The 6,795-nt window shown below is 38.7% G+C and overlaps 1 pseudogene across 1 annotated transcript; it reads right to left on the bottom strand.

Annotated features, from left to right (window-relative positions):
• Positions 1-6,175: 6,175 nt before the first annotated feature.
• On the bottom strand, positions 6,176-6,795 carry LOC308414338 (ras-related protein Rab-18-like; annotated as a pseudogene). Its single transcript has one exon. The product of its transcript is annotated as a ras-related protein Rab-18-like (transcript).

Here is a 6,795-nt window from a genome sequence, read left to right as displayed (position 1 = left end):
CCCAGAACTTGGAGAACAGAACTTGGCCTAGCCTTGACCCTAGGTGGGAGGAAGTAAAGCTGGCAAAAGCCCCTAGGGTCCTTCACTTTCATTAGCATCTTCTTCAGCTAAATGTCCTTTCGTCTGCTTCAGGAAAGCATTCCTTCACCTGTTTGTCCAAGTGAAACGCTATCTGACACAACTGATTTTCCAAAGAACCCTTCAGTTTCCACCTCAGGTCATCAGTGCAGTATGCTGTGTCTAGTGCTGAGCAAAATATTTTCTTCCCCAACACACTGTAACCTTCCAGCACTATGAATGCTAGTTTGCAGAAAGAGCATATATTGGTCATTCGAGGTTGATGGTGCTATGTTCTGCATTCAGAATGAGTGATGTGTTCTTACTATCTAGTTATGGTGAACAACCTACCTTTTTGTTTTTTGAGTAAATGTTTCACTATGTAGATCAGGCTGGCCTGAAACTTAGAGATCTATGCATCACTGCTTCCTAAATGCTGAAACTAAAGGTGTATACCACCATGCCCTGCCCTATTTCTTTGCCTTTTATTTTGATGATTTATCCACATGTTTCATGTTCTGTTTCTAATCTTTGCCACTACAATGGCTATTTTCAGCCACTGAATAGATGCCCGTGTCCTGTATCCTCACAGTGCATCCCTCACTGTCCATAAAATGAGGGTATTTCTTCACTGAATGATTTTCCAAAATGTTTGCATACTTCTTCATACTTTCTAGTTTTCCATGTGCCATAACATTTAAAAGGTCATCTTAAATCCCCACATTGTTTCATCTGCTTCTTTAAATGTGTTGCAACCTTCAGTTGTGTTTTCATTTGACTTTCTAAACTCTGTTTCTTTCAGAAAGTTTCCTTATCTTAACAGTTTTCTTGTTCACACCCTACATTGTCTTTCTAATCAGTTAACTGGTTATCAGGCTTTCTTGGAACATCCTAAGCTTTTTCTTAAACTGTCCCCTTAGGGTCCCCAAGAGGAATACACATATTCAGGAATCTGACTCCCAGAGCATTCCAGATCAGACAATAGCGCAGTTCTCGGATGGCTCCTGGCTGGAATATTCTATAAAGCTGTGAAGATTGCAGGTTATTTCTGTGAGTGGGATAAAGCTTTGTGAAGAATTTGAAACTTTCCAGTTTCTAAAGTTGCCAATATCATCACCCATAAACCTGCCCTTGGGAGCATCTCTGCAGAAGCCAAGGAATTTCCTGTCTTTTCCTGTGCGGTTGTCACGTCTCAGCATGGCTCCATTCTCTCTAAGTATACCCTAACAATACCTTTTTTACAGTTTCCCTGTTTGGAGGAGAATGTTTGTGCTGGGCATTTCCAGATAGCCTAATCTTGAATGTCCGTTTGCCTTCTTCTTTCTCACTGTCGCTGCCTGACATTAATAGAACAAAATGTTTTAATTTTCTTCTTTGAGTATTTGTACTTCCCCCTTTCTGCCTGTCTTTTAGATTGTTTTTGTTGTTGTTTTTTACAATGAGAACACTGCCTTCTGTTACATGAGGAGTGGCCACAGTATGTAGTATAATTTAGTTTTATGTGCCTTTAAGATATGCCGTATTCTTCCTTGTCTCAGGGTAGAGATGTTCCCATGTCACTTTTGGCCCATCATTTGATGCTTATTTCTTTCATCTGCTCAGGAACCTGTTAATTTTTTTTTCTATTTTTATAGCTTTCTACACACAAAGCAGAAACAATAGGGTGTTTGTACACACACTATGGTATGTTGGGCGTGTTACCATAATACTTTTTCATTATAATAAAGAACCTTTCTAAATATTATCAAAATTTTCATTTATGTAATGATGGGTAGTCTGCCAATATGTGAGGGCCTCAAGGCCTGATGGCTCAGTAGGGAGCAGATCCCAGAAATTCTTTCCCAAGAATGTCATTTATATTAGGTATAACTTGAAGAACATGAGTCCTTACTAGCCATTATATTAATATCAAAGAAGTTGCAGTGGGAAATACTCTACCCCTAACATCCCCGCCCTCCACATTCCATAGATTCCCCTTCTCCCTGCCCAACCACGCCTGACAAATAGAGATAAAGGGAACAATGGTCCAGTGGCCCACCCCACCTCGGCCTAGGGAGCATCACTGAATGTACTGACTGATAGCCATCTGACCCTCTGGTCCCAGACAGGGTCCTGACGCATATGCTCACTAGCCAATAGATTTAAAGGTCAATATGTTTAGCCAATTAATTTAAAGTATAACCTTGCTGATGTAATCTGTACCCCTAAAAAAGTATAAAAACTGTAACAGCCTTTTGGGGTCACCTCTCCTTTGGATGTAGGCCACCCCAGTACACTGACTAATAAACCTCTTGCTTTTGTATCAATCCCTGATCGCTCATCTCATTCATGGGAGCCTCAAATATATAAGACTCAATTTGGGTCTTACAATATTTTGCTCTATCATTAATAATTCATTATCACGTAATATAGAAATAATGTTTCCTTGAGCTATGCTACATAGATTTGAAAGTCTTCACTCAGAATGGCAAAACAGAAACATTGGTTAAAAACACAATTTGGGGGCTGGAGAGATGGCTCAGCGTTTAAGAGCACCAAGTGTTCTTCCAGAGGTCCTGAGTTCAAATCCCAGCAACCACATGGTGGCTCACAACCATCTGTGATGAGATCTGATGCCCTCTTCTGGTGTGTCTGAAGACAACTACAGTGTACTCATATATAATAAATAAACAAACCTTTTAAAACAACATAACTTGGCTATTCTAGGCATCTGGTATAATTTTGATAAGAGATAACACTACTGCTCTGAGTTTCATTTGAGACACCAAATGAATTCTATTGTTGCTTAATTGATCTGTTATTTTGTTTGTTACAGTTATTTTTTCCATCTATATTTTATTATTTACCAGAACCTTTTCTACTTTGGAAATGATAGAAGTTTCAGTCACTGTAGTAGGAACAATTAAGTACCTGTCATTCAACCCAATCTGATGTGTGCTAAATAATGTATGCTAGTTACATTGCATTGAGCTATCTACTCTTCTTGGCCCAGCAATCCTCCTATGGTCTACAGACACAGGTTACCTAATCCAGACTGAAAACCCGTATTTGTTTCCTATGCAAGTTTTTTGAGTATACCAAACTTTATAACAGTCCTTGATTTGAAGCCATACATGGGCCCAAGTTTTCAGCCTCTTGGAGATCCACAATACTCTCAAGCAGCAGATTTGATTAAGCATCAGTATAAACACTTAAAGAGAAGACATATCCAGCTATTTGGCAGATACAAGCTATCTCCAGCCTGGATGGAATTTTGTTGTAGAAATGTTTACTCTTGGTCAGAGTATCAACCCCACCTCAGTCACTCAGTTTCCGTATAAAAGACACACAACTGGTTCCATTTAGTCTTTCAGGCAAGGCTGATTCTTTTTCTATAGCCTGGAACTATTGAACTATTGTAGGGGTATGTGTGGGAGGGGTGTCTTCAATTAGACTTTCAAACACAGGGTTTTTTTGTTGTTTGTTTGTTTGTTTGTTTGTTTTTGAGTCCATGATGAGGGGAACTTATCATTTATCTAGGCCTTTAAAATCAAAGAATGGAGTTGAATCGTCCAGTTTTAAGCCAAAATCCTATGTAAAATATTTCAGGATATATCATAGGCAACTGTAGATTCCTTGTGTAGAAGGTTTCATTAGTAAAATTGTCCCTTCCAAGACAGTTTTTGCCCAGCCAGTACATTACAGTCTTAGGAGAAACTGAAGTGAGGAACTGAGACTCCTCTTCTGTGGGACATACTCTTAATGAATATGTGTGTTCTACTTGGAGGCCTCCTTGGTGGCTGCTAGGTGGAGCTTAGCCAGAACTTTTACATTACTCTGTTTTTGATCACCTTCTCAAAGGTCACGCTACTCTGAAACTTTAAATTTTGTGTAATGTTTAGCTAAAGCTTGAGTCAAAAAACACTGTTTGGATCAATACTTGTCTAGTCCAAGTCTTACCCCTTCAAATTGCCTGTAGCTCCATGAGTTCAAAGGTAATAGGAACCTTCTTTTCAGGGATCCTTTAGTCCAGGAATTAGTCCCCATTTATATTGATCATAGGTATGTTTCATACCGGTTCCACTCCTTGTCAAAAACAAAATGGAACAATAAGAAAACAAATAACGTCTTTTATGAGTCTTGATTATATTATCAAAGAAAGTAAATAATAGGCATAAGATTCTGAGGGTTATTATAAAATGTATCATATGCATTATGGCTTGAACTCTTAAAAATATGGGGTGAGCTCAATGTATGGTGCATTTTCCAAGCATGTGTGAGCTGCCCCAGGCTGCCTGCTTAGTTTCTATCAATTGTTTTATTCACCTCCCATGCTCAGAATAGATAAATCTTAACTGCCATTTACAGAATTGGAGAACCGATCTAGCTGGCTTCTTTAAACTGTATGGGATTGTGAGGTGTGGCCATCATTATTAACTCGTTATTGAGACCACCTAGGGAATACCAAAAGTGTACCAGTAGTTACATTTATATACAAGTTGGGTATAAGAAGAAAATAAAACCAGTAGTTACATTTATATACAAGTTGGGTATAAGAAGAAAATAAAACCTTTATTGATGCCTGGATAGAGACATGAAAGACAGTAAAGGCAAGGAGTTAGAAAGGGATGAAATTAAAGCCTTTTTTTTTACATAAACCTAAATTTAATGTAATATGACAAAATTATAAATGCATGTGTGAGCTACCTTCCTCTAACATTATAGAAGCAAAAGTCTTGCATTTAATAAAAATATACAGAATGTATAAAAGCTCTAATCACATGTAGACTACCAAGTATAAATGACTTAATGTGAGGTTTCCATAGAAGACACCCTGTTCAGAAAGAAACCAGTCTGAAGTAAACACATAAACAATACATGTTGCAAAGGTACACAAATGTTTATCATTCACCATTATACATAGATAATAAGCTGTAAAAATTAATATCAGAATCTTAATAAGGGACAACACAGTAACCAGTCTTATGTCCGCTTTACTTACGAAGCATGAACAGCAGAGATCAAGGGAATGAAATACTGTCTGCGTGAGAAGACGTACCATGTACCATAACAAGGAGCTAGAAAACTGAGTGTTGTGGAAAAGGTTTATTAATCTGTACAGGTTGCTTTTTAATAAACTAGTGGCTACTTGTTACAGTAACTTATCAACAATCTCTTGGCAATAGCATCTCCCTGCCACTCAGAATTTGGAACAATACATCTTTCTCAAATTGTCATTTAGTGTTTCCCTTCTCCATGTTCAAATCACAAACATATGTTCTGAATAGCAACTAGCCATTTATGGAAGCCATAAGATACAGACAATCGTTACACAACAAGTTAGAGCTGAGGCACCCGGACGAACACTGCCAACACCTGTAAAAAAGCATGTTGGTTTAAAAGTGAAGTATCAAAGGAGCTATAATATGCTGTTTGTGTTCTTCTGAAACCCAAATGGTGGAAAGCCTGCTGGATACCATGTAACTGTGCACCACAGGGTTAATGCTTGGGTAACTGAGCTAATCACTGAAGTAAATTAAAATTCCAAAGTTCCTTAACTTAGCAGTAGTACTATTTTGGAAGCATCATCAGAACAAATGGAGATTTAATTATGAATTGGCCTGGCTATATTCCGAACTGAGAATTTTACTAAGTACTAAGACTCTAAAACATCCTAGAAAAGCTGTGAATCATGCTTTGTTATTCCCCAGGGGAACCTCCCCACGGTTTTGGTTCTACATAGCAAGTAATTCAGTAATTAAGAAAAGGGAGAACCAAATCAGGCTTGCAGCAACATATGAGACAGATGTTTTTTTTAAATGACATGATGAATGTAAGTCATAAAATCAAATGTACTCATGAAGGTACATGCATTTTACATTACCTTTAAAAAAGCAGAAACAAAAACAACACCATAAAACAAACACCCCCCCCCCCAAAAAAAAACCCTATAACTGCAAACTGTGCATGCTAACCATACCATTTCAGCTGGGAAAGCCAATGGGGGGGGGGTTTGCAAATACCACTGTCATGATACAAACTATTATGTGCAAACCGCAAGGTCCCTAATAGCAGTTAAGAGTTTATATACAGCAAGATGTCACTATCTGATCAATGCAAGAGATGGAATTCCCAGAGTTCATAGCACAGAACAGTAACTACCAAAGGCCCCTCCTCCATGGCTTCCTTCCCTGTGTGACAGCTTGACTCCTTTGCTCTGGTTCTCTCTTTCCCACAGTCCTGGTGTCTGAATGATCTTTCCGACAAGCTCCTCAAAGGCACACTGAGCTCCATCACAGGTCGTTGCACTCGCCTCTGTGAACAACATAGAATGCTTCGTGCAAACTTCAAGCCTTTGTTTCTATCATCTTCACGGCTCTCCTTATCAGTTTCATTTCCAACTAGCATGTTTACTATGTCATTTCTTGTACAGTATGTTTCCAATTCATTTAACCAATTATCCAGTTTAACAAAGGTGTCTCTTCTTGTGACATCATAGACTAATATAACTCCCTGTGCACCTCTGTAATAGCTGGGAGTTAATGTTCTGAACCTCTCCTGACCTGCTGTATCCCATATTGCAGGTTTAGCCCTATTTCCATCCACTGAAATCGCTTTCACCATAAAGTCAACACCTATTGTTGCCACAAGTTCTGGATCAAAGGTGTCATCTGTGAACCTCAGGAGCAGGCTGGACTTGCCCACCCCACTCTCCCCGATGATGAGGATCTTCAGAGTGGTCAGCACATTCTCGTCCAT

Source organism: Micromys minutus (genome assembly GCF_963924665.1).
Source record: "Micromys minutus genome assembly, chromosome: X".
NCBI classification, from domain to species: domain Eukaryota; kingdom Metazoa; phylum Chordata; class Mammalia; order Rodentia; family Muridae; genus Micromys; species Micromys minutus.
This window is presented reverse-complemented; position numbering and strand designations above follow the sequence as displayed.